This window comes from Diabrotica virgifera, chromosome 9 (assembly GCF_917563875.1).
Source record: "Diabrotica virgifera virgifera chromosome 9, PGI_DIABVI_V3a".
Taxonomy (NCBI): Eukaryota; Metazoa; Arthropoda; class Insecta; order Coleoptera; family Chrysomelidae; genus Diabrotica; species Diabrotica virgifera.
Window position 1 is genome coordinate 67,043,523 of NC_065451.1, and position 17,774 is coordinate 67,061,296.

Consider the following 17,774-nt stretch of genomic DNA (forward strand, 5'->3'; position numbering starts at 1 on the left):
ATATCAGGATCCGGTAATACTATATTATTTATCTATGATCAGGATATTGCTGGGTGTACACAAGTAAACAACACTTTTTTGATTAAAAGGTTTATTTCATTAAATCAAAACTTACATGGATACAATTTAAATAAGATATTTTTTCTATTTAAGGCAATATAATATAAGATATATATTTTAGTATAACTCTCCTACATTAACAAGCTTTAACACATTCAGTGGCCATGAAGTATGGGTAGCATCACGAAGGTTTTACGGAAGGTACTGACGACACATAAGTTATATGAGTAGTACTGTGTAACTAAATAAATGATTTAAGTATGTGGTACCAGCCAAGTAGAGCTTGTTCGAGATGGGTACCAAACATGTTAATCTGGTCATGCACAGAGACTTATACTATATTATGTTATATCTCATATTGCTCACTCATTACTTCTGGAGTGAACAATATGAGATGTAATATTATGAGATATACCTATTATATATTATGGTATAGAGTGTAGCTCTCCATGAGTGCCAAGTTTTAAACTTAACTGATAACAACTAATGGATACCCTTTTATCCAAAATTTTATGAAAATTTTGAATGGTCATATTGGTATTAATTCCACAACCCCTTCCTATAACAATAGGCCCATTGTTGGATGTTATTGCAGTAGTTCTACTGGAAATACTTACTAAAATTGTATGTATCTGCATCACTTAGAAGTCTACCCAAAAAGCTATTAATACTCTCTAAACCATCATTAATACATCTTGTATATATAATAGGATTTTTTTCAGAATCAGATATTTTATTAAGATTTACTTACCATGCTCTATCTATGTGCCAGGCACTTAACAGTCTATTAGGAGCAATACCCATTACATTTGACGAGGCATTGTAAAAGGTGTCATATGAAAACATTTGACTATACATATAATACCAACACAGACATGTATTTAAAAAAATTGGTAAAGTAAAGTAGGTATCTTTTCTATTTGAAAATAAGAAAGCAGTACAAAATCCATTCCCAAATTCATCTTTTACTAATACTGTCATAAGTTCAAAGTCATAGGAATTGAGCCCATGAGTTCCATCGATTGCGATAAAGGATTTGCCAAACTTAATTAACATTTCCTTTTGGCACAGTATTAAGGAAAATAAGACAAAAATCATAAATGTTAAATTCAGAATGAATATCCATTAGTATGCCCTGTTGTTTGTAAAATAATATTGGAAAAAATAAATAATCTGTAAGCATTCAACCCAAAAATAAACACTGGTTGCATCATCATTGTACATATACCCATCTTTCAAATCAATGCCATAAGAGAGTTTAATGTTTGTGATATCTCTTCTTGTAAGTAAATTAATTCTTCTTAATTTGCCTCCTATGCTATTATGCTATCCTGGACAGTCTGAAGTTTACTAAAAAAGTAAAATATAGGTATAGGAGAATCAAACACACTAGTTTGAAATTGTAAACTGTAGTAAATATTCATGAGTATAGGCGGGTTGACATTACTAGTGAATAACGAACGTGGCTCACGCTTACGTATTTTGCCCGTGCTATTGTTAGATATTTTATTATCTATTTTCAAACCCAAGCAGTACATTTGTATTTATGCAATGGCTCACGCTTACATATTTTGCCCGTGCTATTGTTAGATATTTTATTATCTATTTTCAAACCCAAGCAGTACATTTGTATTTATGCAATGCATAGATACAAATGTACTGCTCGAGTTTGAAAATAGATAATAAAATATCTAACAATAGCAGGGGCAAAATACGTAAGCGTGAGCCACATTCGTTATTCACTAGTAATGTCAACCTGCCTTAATATTTAAAAGTGGTTTAGTGGTAACATTCTTGTTTTAAATTATATTGTGTATATCGACGGCGGAAAGGCAGGACCTCATAACTGAAAAAATTGTATAAAATGAGTTACTTCGGTTTTCGCTTTAGAATAAGTGTATCAGCACCTATTAAACAGCTTTTAGAGCTGGGAAAGCCTTTTGGAAGCCTTCCGGAAACTTTCCCAGCTGTAATCGCTGTTTAATAGCTGCCAATAAACTTATTCTAAAGCGAAAACTGAAGTAACTCATGTTATAAAAAATTTTCAGTTACGAAGTTTTGCCTTTCCGCCGTCGATATGCAAATATTTAACTTACATTTTTGAAGAAAGTCTCAAAATAAACTTTGAAGAGATATTTATCTGATTTTGGTATTTATGTAAGTGCTCTATATCATCCTCATGCCCATAATGTGTTTTAAAACAGTTTCATTATTTTTAGATAGGTACTATTATTCGACTAGTACACCAAATAGACATTTTGCAGGATCCTTGGGATTTTAAAGCTCATTCTCTATCTTGTTTTGAAAAATAATTTTTTGAGGATCACATACATATACATTCATAATAAGATGTTTCATGTTCTTGTACTCTTGTTCTCTGTTCTCTTCCTGTGCCATCCATACAGTACAAATCTAAAAAAAACAACATAACAGGTGATTACATGGGCAGTTATACTACTTACAGCTTACTTTGTATCTAATCTATTATCTAGTTTATTAGTATTTAGATTACTCTATTAGTATCTACCTACATAAAACTATCTTTGAAATCTAAATTTTTGATATCAACATCAACCTTAATACTTAAAAAATAAATAATAATGTGGAAGTTACACGTACCTACCTAAAAGTTTTTGAATTGCAATTTTATCAACTGGAAAAGACTTCAACATAATGAGTTTTAAATTATGACAAAGCACAATATTTATTGTTTCAATTTACATGTAAATAAAATAATCTTAATCACTTGTAAAAGTAAGGTTAAGATTTTTGACTTGAGAAAACAGAACTGTCAAATTTAAAACCAAACTGCTATAAAATTTTAAAATTCCCGCTAAAAGGAATCTGGCAACATTGCCGTCGTTTGCTGGACATTTAAATCTCTCCCGAACAACCCAATCTCTCTCCTGTGACAGTAGGCACAGGACCAAGGTCCCTATACCATAGGTTGTATGGTAACTTTGACATTGTCAAATTAAATATTGTCATCGTGACGTCACCCAGACGATCAATTTTACGAATTGTTTGTAAACATAATAGGATACGTGGTTTGGAGGCTATATTTTGTTATTAAATATCGTTAGTGTTTTAATTTGTGTTTATATCTTGAGATATAATGTATCTGTAGATATCATTAAGTGTTTTTAGTATAATAACTTAAACCCAAAACTCTTTTACAAGTGTTAAGGCTATGGGTACATAATTCGCAAATATTTTACGTGTATCCCTACTTTCTCTGTCTTTACACGGCAAATTATGTGTAGTAAAATTCACACTGGTATGGATATTTAAACATTACTAGAATGTCATTCTACTTGAAAATGTCATCATTAATTTAAAGAGATGGCTTTTGAATGTTCCTGGATAACTGTTATTTTTATAATTGCAAATTATTAATTCAGTTAATAAATGTGATAATTTTTTCACTAACTATGTATTCAGTGATTGTAATAATTTATTTGTACAACAAAGACTAATACTCAATCGAAAAAAGAGAAAAAGTGTTAAAGTGATTTTTTAATAATATATTGTTATGGAACGCTTACAATTTTGAACATCTCTAACAACAAAATACTTGGATCACAGGATATATCTGATGTATTCTCTGCTTGGATCTTCCACAAATAATACACAATAAATAACTTTTTATTAAGTTCACGTCTTAAATCAATTATTTATCAAATACACTATATTATATCAATAATATTTAAACAATTTCTCAAAATATTCCCGATGCAATGTCAAATATTTAAAATTGTCACTGATTGTCAGTGTCTGACTGACAATATATGCTGACAATATTATATTCGGCTGAGTGCGTTGTAAGACAAAGATAGATTTGGAAAATATTACCACGGCATTGTGTTTATTTTTTTCGAATCCTGAAAAAACCAATAAATATTTTTGAAAAATTTAAACGCAGAATGAAAGACTAAATTATTACCGAGGGCCGAAAGTCCCTTAGAATAAATAAAAAGTTTATTTTGAATGATATATCCCTAATAGCACAAGGACGTCCAATGGACGTCCATTGGACGTCCTTCACGGACTTTAGGGACGTCCTTTGGACGTCCGTTTTCGTCCGAGGAACGTCCTTTATACGTCCTATTTTGGTCCAAATGTCGCGCTACCGAACGTCCATTGGACGTCCATCTAAGGTCCGAGGGGACGTATATTGGAACTTAATCGGACGTAAATTGGACCTTAATCGGACGTCCTAGGGGACGTAAATTGGACCTTAATCGGACGTAAATTGGACCTTAATCGGACGTAAATTGGACCTTAATCGGACGTAAATTGGACCTTAATCGGACGTAAATTGGACCTTAATCGGACATAAATTGGACCTTAATCGGACGTCCTAGGGGACGTAAATTGGACCTTAATCGGACGTAAATTGGACCTTAATCGGACGTAAATTGGACCTTAATCGGACATAAATTGGACCTTAATAGGACGTAAATTGGACCTTAATCGGACGTAAATTGGACCTTAATCGGACGTAAATTGGACCTTAATCGGACGTAAATTGGACCTTAATCGGACGTAAATTGGACCTTAATCGGACGTAAATTGGACCTTAATCGGACGTAAATGGGACCTTAAGCGGACGTAAATTGTACCTTAATCGGACGTAAATTGGACCTTAATCGGACGTCCTAGGGGACGTGAATTGGACCTTAACAGGACGTCCAATTTTGGTCCAAAGGCCAAGTTGCCAAACGTCCAATGGAGGTCCACCTAACGTCAGAGGGGACGTTCGGTGGACGTCATTTGTGCATTCATAGGATGTCCCAGTTTGGTCCAATGTCTTGCTGCTGAACATCCATCTAACGTCCTGGAAGGTCATTCGGTGGACGTCTAGCGACGATATTTAGACCTGTGGAGAATGTATTGTGGGAAATAAAAAATATATTTTTTAAGGAACTTATATTTCATCTTATATCAAATTACAATTATTGGATATTACATTATTTACATTAAATTACAATACACTTCTCCAAGAAATTAACGCACCACCTTAAATATGGGGTATATTTGATGTCTCGTATTTCCTAAACCTGTTGTCCCATCTAAGTGATGTTTTTATAATATTATAGCCTAGGCTATAGGTTACCTCCTTAAGCTTGTCATGCACAGGGAGCTATGCTGTAATATATGTATATTATATCATATCGCTCTCTATAGTAATGTGATATAATATATATTACAGTATAGCTCCCTGTGCATGACAAGCATAAGGAGGTAACATATTCTAGGGCCTAGACTAGAATATTATAAAAAAATCACTTAGATGCAACAACAGGTTTAGGAAATTCGAGACATCAAAAATGCCCATTTTTTAAGGTGGTGCGTAATGGGCTGTATTTACAGGGTGTAACAAAAATACAGGTCATAAATTAAATCACATATTCTGGGACCAAAAATAGTTCAAATGAACCTAACTTACCTTGTACAAATATGCACATAAAAAAAAATTACAGCCCTTTGAAATTACAAAATGAAAATCGATTTTTTCGATTATATCGAAAACTATTAGCGATTTTTTATTGAAAATGGACATGTGACATGTGGCATTATTATGGCAGGAATATCTTAAAGAAAAATTATGGTGAAATTTGTGCACCCCATAAAAATTTTATGGGGGTTTTGATCCCTTAAATCCTCCCAAACTTTTGTGTATGTTCCAATTCAATTTTATTATTGTGGTACCATTAGTTAAATTCAATATTTTTGTTTCTTAGTATTTTTCAGATAAGGCAGTTTTTATCGAGTTGCGACTTCTTTTTTAATATGTCCACGTAAAAATTTTATGGGGGTTTTGTTCCTTTAAACCCCCCAAATGTTTGTGTATGTTATAATTAAACTATTACTGAGCTACCATTAGTTAAACAGAGTGTTTTCAAAACTTTTTTGCCTCTTTGTATTTTTTCGATAAGGCACGTTTTATCGAGTCTGGCTTCTTTTTTAATATGGTTCAAAATATACCTAAAAATGTAAAGCATAAATAAGTTTGCATATTATTACCAAGTCTCCATAATCGTACTTAACCATATACAAATATGTGGTGGATTTGACAAATATTCAAAATATTTCGATAAAAATTGACTTTTTGAAAAAGCAATAAGAGGCAAAAAAGTTTTTAAAACGTTGTTTAAATGGTAGGTACTACAATAATAATTAAATTGAAACGTGCACAAAAGCACATTGTTTTCGATACATTGGAAAAAATCACTTTTCATTTTGTAACTTCAAATGAGTGATAAAGGCACAGAGACTTAGATCATGAGGTCACATTGAAAGGATGCCAAAAACGAGGACTCCGAAAAGGGTACTAAACTACACTATAGCTTCAAGAAAGAGAAGAGGAAGACCGGAAAATAGATGGAAGCAAGAGGTCGAAAAAGATTTGGAAAGAATGGTGTTACAGGGTCAGAAAAGAAAAATGAATAAGAGGAAGGAATGGAGAAAAATCACATATCAAGCCAGAGAAGATCTCAGTACATAAAGAAACGTGAAAATGAAGAAAAAAACAAACTTTTCAAGCCATGGGCCTCTAAGGCCCTTGGTGCTATTAATATATAACTTCAAAGGGCTGTAACTTTTCTTTTGTGCACATTTGTACTAAGGTAAGTTAGGTCCAATCAAACTATTTTTGGTCCCAGGATATGTGATTAAATTTATGACCTGTATTTTTGTTACACCCTGTATATATATATATAAAGGTTATATTTGGTTCTTGGGACATCAAAGTATATTTTTTAGACATTCCCTGGATATAGTCACTGATGTGACATACCTCCGATTTGTTTTTTCATGAGTTTTTTTAAGAGAGACTAAAAACTTTTTTTATGGTCACCTCCTGTTTTCATATATTTTTTGACATGTTTTGTAGTAAATTCAACTATCTATTTACTACAAGACATGTCAAAATTTACATGTGAAAGCAGGAGATGATCCTAAAAATGGTTTTTCGTCTCCTACAAAATTCATGAAAAATCAGATAGGAGAATTTGTACATTGCAATTCTCTGATGTTTGGGAAAAAGGGCTTAAGTCAGAAATGCACATCGATAATGTTTTGATGATTTCTGGACCAGAAAAATCGGCTCTTTTTATTGGTACATACAGTTTACGTCTACAACAGTTTTTTGCTGGTCCAGAAATCATCAAAACATTAGCAATGTGCAATTCTGACTTACGCCCTTTTTGTCAAACATAAAAAAAAGCAATCTGGTCATAACTGACCAATGAGCAATTTTAATTTAACCTAAATTACTACTGTTTCTTAAAATGAAGAGCTTACCCGATAGCGTCTCTTATCTAATCTAACAAGATCGTGCACTATTCTAACATACACAGCCACATCACGCACTATGCTCTGCTTTTCACTATCACCTATCACTCAAACTAGTTCAAAAGGCTTTGTCCTCTTCAATCTTCTAGTTTGCCCAGTAGTATCGAGGAGCTGGATTTCCTGTTGTTTGTCGGGATTCCTGCTATCTTCTTGATGATTATATCCAGGTTCCATTCCTAGGTCTTAATATTTGTTTATAAAGTAATAACTTATTATGCATGGACAATGTTGAGTTTCTTCCAATTAGCCAATACACTTTTTATATCTTTATTTTGGTTATATCTGGTTTTTTGTAGACCAGTTTCAGCTGATTCTAAAAAAAATTAAAATGAACGGTAATTTTTCTATTCTTTACAATTAAAAATCAAAATATTTACAGGTAATACATGCATAAATGATTCGTTTCATAAAGAAAATTGAAAACGGATTTTATAATACTTACATAATTGTTTAAGAGATCCAGCCATAGCCAAAACTAGCATACTAAACAGTACAGTTGAGTACAGCAAAAAAAAGCCACTAATTTCCATTTTTCACCCCCTTATCAATGCATTTTTTTCCAATCAAAATTTTTACTAAATTTTTAGGTTATCTTATGATGAAAATGAAATAAGATGACTTGATGACCAATGACCACGCGACGCTACATAGATACTCGCGCGGCAAATTTGAAAATGAACGCAAATTGAATAGTAAATGGCCTCTCTTTAGAGTATGGAAAATTTTACCCCTCCAGGAGGACATTGTACTCTTTTCATAGAATATCTTGTGGTAACTTTCCAGCCATAATTTAATCGATGTTCACGGAATAGAACTTTGATAGTAGAATTCCTGGAATGTTTTGTTGTTAGGGGAAACTTTTATTTTATTTATTCTTGAATATTTCCTGTTGTTAAACATTGTAACCAATAATTTACAAATAAGATTTTCATTACATTACATGAAATCAAAACATGTTTTGGATATTAAACTATATAATTTATAATTGTAATAATTTAATATACAATTTTGAATTAAGATTTAATCTTTTCGATTTAAACTACAGTAAAACTTGTGTTACCGGCCCCCTGCCAACACCGGCCACCTGTACTAACGGCCAGTTTAAAAATTCCCCACACTAATTACAGTAAAACCTGTCAGTAACGGTCGCTAAAAATGAAAAAGCTATTGGACGATATAGAAAGGTGACCAGTATTGCCAGTTTTTGTAGTCTAGATATAATTGGTTTGGGGAATTTTTAAACTGGCCGTTAGTACAGGTGGCCAGTAACACAGGTTGTACTGTATATCTAGGCTACAAAAACTGGCAATAACGACCACTTTTCTATATCGGCCAATAGTTCTTTCATTTTAGTGGCCGTTAGTGACAGGTTTGACTGTATTTCATTAACGTAAAGTTAACGCAAGTTAATATTTTATTGAATTATTTTGCTATTTGATCCCGTAATTGGTATAATGTGTCCAAGATAAGCGTTCATAAAACGTCCGTATTTCGTCCAGTATGGACGTCCAAAGGACGTTCAACGTCGGACGTCCAAAGGACGTCCATATTTATTCCGTCCGAAGGACGTCCAACGTCGGACGTCCAAAGGACGTCCATTTTTATTCCTTCCGAAGGACGTCCAACATGGGACGTCCGTTTATAGTCCATGGACGTTAGGACCAAAAATGGACCTATTTTGGACGTCCAAAGGACGTCGTGTGCTATTAGGGAAACTAAAGCAAAACCTGTGTTTCCGGCCACTTGCCAACATATAGGCCACCTGTACTAACGGCCAGTTTAAAAATTCCCCAAACCATTTACAGTAACGGCCACTAAAAATGAAAAAACTATTGGCCGATATAGAAAGGTGGCCGGTATTGCCAGTTTTTGTAGTCTAGATATGGTTTGGGGAATTTTTAAACTGGCCGTTAGTACATGTGACCAATTTTGGCAGGTGTCCGTTACTGACAGGTTTTACTGTATTCATTAACGTAAATAAGTTAATATTTTATTGAATTATTTTGCTATTTGATCCCGTAATTGGTATAATGTGTCCAATAGAAGCGTTCATAAATTGTCCGTATTTCGTCCAGTATATATACGTCCATATTTATTCCATCCGAAGGACGTCCAACGTCGGACGTCCAAAGGACGTCCATTTTTATTCCGTCCGAAGAATGTCCAACGTCGGACGTCCAAAGGACGTCCATATTTATTCCTTCCGAAGGACGTCCAACGTCGGACGTCCATATTTATTCCTTCCGAAGGACGTCCAACGTCGGACGTCCAAAGGACGTCCATTTTTATTCCGTCCGAAGGACGTCCAACGTCGGACGTCCAAAGGACGTCCATATTTATTCCTTCCGAAGGACGTCCAACGTCGGACGTCCAAAGGACGTCCATTTTTATTCCGTCCGAAGGACGTCCAACGTCGGACGTCCAAAGGACGTCCATATTTATTCCTTCCGAAGGACGTCCAACATGGGACGTCCAAAGGACGTCCATTTATAGTCCATGGACGTTAGGACCAAAAATGGACCTATTTTGGACGTCCATTGGACGTCGTGTGCTATTAGGGATTTGAAATTAAAAATCACACTAAATTTTCTCTTAGTTTTTCACCCCTACAACTTATTAAAATAAACATTGTAGAAGTTCTCAGGGACTTTCGGCCCTCGCTAATAACGTGATATTTCATTCTGCGTTTACATTTTTCAGAAATACTTATTAGTTTTCTCAGGATTCGAAAAAAATGAATCCCCATTTGAATAGCATTGCAGCCGAAAATACGTACCGATCCTCTTAAGATACATTTTAATGTGGTTGTATTAAGTACCTACTATTACTTACTGGATTTTCTTTCTGCTGTATTGTATAGTAAAGGACATTCTTGTATAGAGACATTACAGTTCTGTAATGTCTCTTGCAGTTCTTCACATCAAGTTTACATCTTAGACTTATTGAACAATATATCTAATTAAGTCTATGATAATAGATCTATTATATGTAATTGTTTCATATAAAATTATAACCAATATTGCAGCCATCTGAAGATCGTTTGAATAAACAATTATACACTAAATGAATATATAAAATGGGGAAAATTCCATTTATTGCACTGAAATTGTATTTTTTTATAATTCACTGTTAATGTAAAACTTCACAGGTACCTATTGAATGGAATCATAATGTTTTAATAGGTTTGGATATTATAATCCAGTACCTAACGTAATCAGATGCTCTTATGTTCAACTTAAGGGAAAAACTACTAATTTTGATACATAAATCTTTAGTTGAATCTCTTTTTCACCATTGTTTACATGTTAGGAGGAATTGATAATAATGTACTACATGCATTATCCCCAATTCAAAATTATTATATACCTACTCAAAATCATTTAAAAAAGTAAATTGTATTCAACCCATTATTAATATACCTAGGATATTTGAATGATTTAGTCCCATATATATACAAGAAAGAATCTCTTTCTGCTTTAATTAAGTAGTAATGCTATTCTACTGCATGTATTTAATTGCAATTATATTCTATGATTTTTGTAACTCTACAGGTATCTACCACATTTTTTAAAGAATATATGAAATAAATAGTCATTAAAAATCCAAACGTATTTTTTTTAAATATACACATTTTCAATATTTCCTACTTTCCGAGTTCATTTCAATGAGTGAAGTGAATGAATTTGAATGCAGCATTCTGGGTGACGTCACTCCCGCCATTAGATTCTCGACGCTGATTGGTGGAAAGTTACCATGCAACCTGTCTATTTATAAACCTTGGCACAGGACATAATGATATGATCATAACCTATTCTGTCATTCTGTGAAATACACATTTCGTAAAATCGTCGTTGTCGTTCGTCCGTTCGTCGTCCGTCGTCGGTCGTCGTAGTCGTAAACAAAACAACAAACTGAATTTTTGTGTTCTGGTTCTGGGTTGTAAAAATACCGAAAGTAGATAAAATTAAGTTGAATGAAATGGAAGTGAAACAAGAAGTTAATGAGTACACATGTAAAGAAGAAATATACAATGAGGGGTCTGATGCTCTTTTTGATACCTTTAAAATTGAGATTAATGAGGAGCCCCAGAGGGAAAGTACAAACGATGCATTTGATTTTGTTTTAAATGAGGACCTTATAAAGATAGAAAAATATGAAGATACACTATTGGAAAAACGAGAAACAAATGAAAATAGTAAGTAATTTAAGTGCTTCACAAAATGTTACCTTAGCTTTAAGGCGGCGCCAGATATGCGGTATTTGGCAAATATTCAACACACACACACACACATGCTCGTATCATCCCCAGCCCCGGGGAACATGTGTGTTCCAATGGAAAAGTGGAACCCACATGTCCGAAGATCAAACCGGTGACACCCCGTAATGGAGTGGTACCTATCTGACCCCCAAGCTATACCTCCACCCCTCCCCATCGAAGGACATACCGAATGGGGAGGCGTTGATCTTAATGTTACTTTGGATGCCCTGGGTAATGGGACACCCTTTGTATTACTTCATGTGGTTAAGCCACCTGGTTTTAGGGGTAGCTAGAAGAGCTTTTCTCCCTATTAATGACTAAGTTAATTTTTTACTTTACTTTGGACTTGAGTCCTAAAAAAATGTGTTCCGGACATCAAGGCACCAATCTAAATCGGTGTCTTGCTGTCCAGACCGTGTGTGCTCGGTCACTCAGCCGGCGAATTGGCAAAATAAATTTTGTTCTCCTCGACGGCTGAGCGCCCGAAAGGTGTGGCCATCAAGCCCACGTCTGTCGGTACGTGACCTTGATGCTCACATTCCGCGGCTATGGTCCATTTGACCTACCTGAAGGGTACTTAGTGCCTGAAGGGCGACATTTGTGTTTCGATATTCTGTGGTTATCTCAATTTTTCATTAAGGGTTTCCTCTATATCCAGCTAACTGCTGTCTAGGCCGTCTATGTACCGTTCTTTGGTTTTCGTCGTAGTTAGTCAATTCTCTTAATAATCTGCTAGGATGGTGTCTGATATTGTTAAATATTTCATGTGCTCTTTCGTCTATCATTCTCAGGACTTTCTTTTGTTGCGTATGTCCAAATACATATCTTAATGGGACATATGTAGGTATATTCAGAGCTTCCCTGATCATGTGGTTTTGGATGGTTTGTATTTTTTTCTTATTGGTTTTACACGTGTGCCCCCATGCGGCTGAGGCGTATGTTAGAGTTGGCAAAATTATACAATTTGCCATCCTAATCTTTGTCTTAAATCTCAGTTTACTCTTTCGACCTATTAGCGATGACAGTTGACTCCTAAGGGCTTTAGCTTTGTTGACCGTTTGTTTTACGTGTTCTGTAAAGGTCAGCCTTTTGTCCAACATTACGCCTAGGTATTTGGCTTGATTTGACCATTCAATTTGGGTATCAAATAGGGATAGTACCTCATTTGGTCTGCCTCTTCTTTTTTGGTACATAACGGCCTGTGTTTTGTCAGGATTGACAGCTATTTTCCACTGCACACACCATTCTTGTAGTTCGTCAAGAGCTCTTTGTAGATGTCTTGTTGCAAAATCTGGGTGGGTACTGCTAAAAGCTATCGCTGTATCATCTGCGTATAGACTTAGCAACGATCTGGGTTCAGTTGGGGTGTCTGCCGTATATATGGTATATAGATATGGCGACAACACTGCCCCCTGTGGCACACCAGCCTCCATGGTCCCAACTTCGGACAGGGTTGGCCCTATCCGAACTCTGAACCTCCTGTTGGCTAGGTATGACGAGAGAAGACACGTCATCGCCTCACTATAACCATATTGGTTCATTTTATACAGCAGGCCGTCGTGCCATACCCTGTCAAATGCTTTACTGACGTCTAGAAAGGCGGCCGCTGTATATTTCTTTTCGTTGAACCCTTTCGTGATATATTCTGTTAACCTCAGCACTTGAAGTTCACACGAGTGCTCGGATCTGAATCCGAACTGTGCTTCAGGTATTGTTCCGATTGCTTCAGATTCTTCTTTTAGCCTAACTAATATGACCCGCTCTGCGATTTTGCTTAATGCTGATAATAAGCTTATCGGTCGATAATTCTGTGGAAATGTACCATTTTTTCCTGGTTTTTCAATCATGATTACGTGAGCCTCTTTCCATCTGTCAGGAAAATGTCTTAGTCTTAAGATGTTGTTTATTAAATTTGTTATGTACACTATTGCTTTTCCTGGCAGATTTTTCAGAGCTCTGTTTGTAATCTTGTCCGGTCCTGGAGCTTTTTTAGCATTAGTACGCTTGATCAGCTGTCTGACCTCTTCAGGGGAGGTGTGTGTAATACCTATAATGCCCTTTCTTCTTTTTAGAATTCTACATCTTCGTTCGACTTCTTCTGTGAAGTCTAGATCTTCATCGGGATGATAGTTTTCCCTACATTCTCTTTCTAGCGTGTTTTTCATTACTTCCGCTTTGTCTTCTTCTGTGTACACAATTCCATTTTCACCGTGTAAAGGAGGGATTGGTTTTTTATCTTTTCTTAGTATTTTAGATAGCTTCCAGAACGCGGATTTATTTGGGTTTAGTTGCTGGATATAGTTGTCCCAGTTTTCATTTCGATGATCGTCTAATTGTTTTTTGACTTCCCTATTCAGTTCATTAGCAATTCTTTTGTCCTCTGGGTTTCTTGTTCTGTTGGCTCTTCTTCTTTTCCTGTTTTTCTCGTTTATCAGTTCTTTCAGCTCATTGCTGATTTCCCTGAATCTTCCTTTTGTTGTTGGAGTTTTTTCTTCTGTGGTGCTGGCCTCGATAGCGTTTTGTATCGTTTTTTCTAAATGTTTAACGCATTCCTCTAGTTCTTCTTTTGTATTTATTGTTGGTATTGCACCAATAGTTTCACTTACTATTCTTTTGTAGTTTGGCCAATTTGTTCGTTTTTTCTTATAGGTTTGCAAGTTGTTTGTTTCTACTGCTCCCAGGGTCAGTACAATTGGGTTGTGATCTGAGTCACCCTCATTCATTGAATATATTTCGTATTGTTGACCCACATTTTGTAGAATTGCTATGTCTAGGAATGTGGGAAGTCTGTTTCCACCATGGAAGCATGTGGGTTCTATGGGTCCCGCCACCATCGTGTTTGGTCGTTCTTCGAGATAGCCACACAATATTCTCCCGTTGCGGTTTGTGGTTCTATCGAACCAGTTCGGAGATCTTGCGTTCAGATCTCCTATAATGATAGAGGGCTCTACTGTGTCTAATATGACATTTAAGTCTTCCTTGAAGATTGGATCATTTGGTCTAACATATGCTGAAACAATTTTCAGCATATCTTTTCCTGTCTTGATCCTCACTATGGTGGCTTCCATAGTGATGAGTCCGTCTGGTGTAGGAATTGTATGTATTAAAATATTCAACAAGTGCTTGCTAAATATCAAATATTTGAGTGCTCATGAAAGTGTTCGTTAAACGGCAAGCACCTTGCACCACATATTCGAGATTTTTCGTATATCGAGCCACTGTGGGAACAGCAAATATATTCTAAATGAACAAAAAAAGGTACATAATGGTTACTGATACAGAGCTTCTTATAAATTCAGCTGCTTTTGTCATTATGTCTGGTGGAAGTTTATTATTAAATAGCAGAAAAAAAAGCAATTTGCATTCCATATTATGGGTTCATTTTCATATGCATCCAAAAATTGTAAAATACTTTCATTGGTCCACTCCATATTTATTATTTTCAATATTTTTTACACTCTGTGACAATAACTAAACTGCTTTAACCCTTAAACGCCCAAGGGTGGGTAAAAAATGTCCACCTAATGCGTATTCCTTTGTAACATATTTATTACGTGTTTAAAAATTTTTTAAAAATTATTTATTGTTAAAAAGACAGCCCTTTATCGAATGTTAGTTTGGTTCTACCGATATTTTTGAAAATAAAAGTAATATCTTGAGTTAAATATGGGACGGCATAAAAAGTACACCCTTGATAAAACTTGTTACTAAAGGTTTCTATATAATTTCTTATTGGTAGGAACATAATCCATATAATTATCGACGTATAATTACATAATTGACATAATTATCTGCCAATGAGAAGGCTGAAAGGAAGAATGTGGAGAAAATCGACAAATCTGAATTACTGGCTTTTACTGTTATGTTAATTTTGATGTACATTGTAATTTTGTTGTAAGGTTTGTAAATTGTTTATATTAATATTTTAGAAGATGCTGTGTTTATTAAGAATGATATTCTTAAGTTTAATCCATTTCCAACAACTCTCAACAAATATATTAGCTGATTTCGAGGTGGACATTTTTTACCCACCCTTGGGTGTACATGGAACCTAAAAAAGGTTGGGCGTTTAAGGGTTAATAAACGTTATAAACTTTAACCTAACCTAAAAAACTTGCTTGTGCTTGCAAAAATATGTGGATGACACTAAAAATATTCAAACGGCGAATATTTGTTTACTTTGAAGTGTTGAAAAGACCGACAACGTACGGGAACACGACAAATATTCGACAAGCACTAAAATTGGTCAATGCCAAATAGCAAGCAACCCATCCACACTAATAGGCAAATAGCAAGCATTTGCTCGGTATTTGCCAAATACCGCATATCTGGTGCCGCCTTTATAGTCGGTTAGCTAATCTGAGACACAACTGGACCTCGGAGGTAAACTACATGCTACACTATATCATTTTGAGCAACTGTGTTTAGTGTGTTTGCAACAAAAATGTTAGAATGAAGAGTGTGTTAAAATGTTAATAAAAATTTGGTATATGCCATAATGGTTTGATAGACAATACATCTATATTTATTTTTTATTTATTTATTAGTATAGTATAGTTGATCCAAAAGATGGCATAACCCAGACATCCACAGTGAAAGTTATCTTTCAACACCAAATTGTTCTATATTATGGTCCACACAATGTCTTGAAAAAAGTCACAGGGGGGGGGGGAGAAATCGGTAAATTTGTAGTTTTTTAAGTTTCTCGCCAATATTTCTAAAACTATGCGGTTTAGCATGAACAACCTTCTATACAAAATTGTTCTACATTAAATTTGAAATAAAAAAGGCCCTATGCATAATCGTTCTAAAATGAATGGTTCCAAAGTTACGGAGGTAGTATTGGGACCGTGCAAGTTCGGCAAAGCGACCCCTATTTCTACGCTCTATACTAAAATTCGCACTTTTAATTATATTGGCCAATTATATTAGTCCTGGTTACTGGATAATTGTCAAGGCCATAGTCCAAAAAAATAATAAGAAGAAAAAATAAGATTCAGGTTATGTTGTGAAAACGTCAACAATTGTATGTAGTAAATAAAATTAGTTATTAAAATGCAGTACTGCAAGCAAAATAAAATTAATTAAATTTACCTTTATATAATAATTGCATATCATATCAATATTGTGGAGCAATATATAATTTTTCTGCTTCATTGACAGAAGGTATGAAATATACGTCAATTTGACAATTTCAATTGACAATATGAATTATTTAAGATAGTTGCAATATTTCTCCGCGACTCGCGCAGGGTCGTTTCTCGTTTCCCCTTCCAAGTACTTGCACACCGCGAATAGTATAGGTTTGTTCCAACACGACCGAGAACCGTCACGAAACGGTAACGCTTCTGCGCAGTAAACAAAATCCGTTCCAACAAAAATATGATCGTCATCGGATCGTCCTTCCCACTGTTCCAACAAGAATTGTGATCTTTCGGTGACGGTTTCGTGATGATCATTTCAGTAATCGGGCAAATGCATAATGTGCTGGTTGGACTGACTTGCGCACTAGGATTTAATTCTTTAAAGTTTTTGAGCCTTTGATCGACTAAAAGCACACAAGCTGTCACCAACAAAAATGACAAATATATGATTACCGTCATGGGACGATAACTGGGCGATACAATTACGAACATGCGCACAACAAACGGTAAAAGTAGTTTCGTGACGGTTTCTGGACCGTCCAAAAGTTCATGTTGGAACAAACCTTATATTAGTATTATTAGTATCTTATAATACTATTGTGCGCAGGAGAAGTTAAATAATTGTTCAGGATCTTGAATTTAAATGTATTTTATGAATTTATGAACTAGACAATCTAATGACAATATTAAAGTTATTTATTTTTTCTAAGCATACTGGGATATTGCCTTTTCAACATTCTCCCTCAATACCTAAAGTGTGATAAACAGTCAATAACACAAACATAAAACCATTTCTAATACTAAGCTCACCTATACTTTTACACTAAGTTTCTTACATATAAACTTGTGCTTTTGAGTACCTAAAGCTTTTGTTAAAATATCTGCAACCATTTCATTAGTAGACATATATGCAAGCTTAAATCACGTGATACACACGCAAACTTTAAGTACGCAGG

At 34.8% G+C, this 17,774-nt stretch overlaps 2 long non-coding RNA genes across 3 annotated transcripts; both read right to left on the reverse strand.

Annotated features, from left to right (window-relative positions):
• Positions 1-1,005: 1,005 nt before the first annotated feature.
• On the reverse strand, positions 1,006-2,889 carry LOC126892472 (uncharacterized). Of its 2 annotated transcripts, none has more exons than XR_007700853.1 (3): positions 2,680-2,889; positions 2,157-2,472; positions 1,006-1,410 (listed from the first exon to the last, which is right to left on the reverse strand). It is a non-coding gene; the product is annotated as an uncharacterized LOC126892472 (long non-coding RNA). The 2 variants fall into 2 exon arrangements; XR_007700852.1 differs by having other exon boundaries at positions 2,684-2,888.
• Positions 2,890-6,020: 3,131 nt separating this feature from the next.
• Positions 6,021-9,185, reverse strand: LOC126892473 (uncharacterized). The gene is made up of 2 exons (XR_007700854.1): positions 7,859-9,185; positions 6,021-7,729 (listed from the first exon to the last, which is right to left on the reverse strand). It is a non-coding gene; the product is annotated as an uncharacterized LOC126892473 (long non-coding RNA).
• Between the last annotated feature and the right edge of the window lie 8,589 nt (positions 9,186-17,774).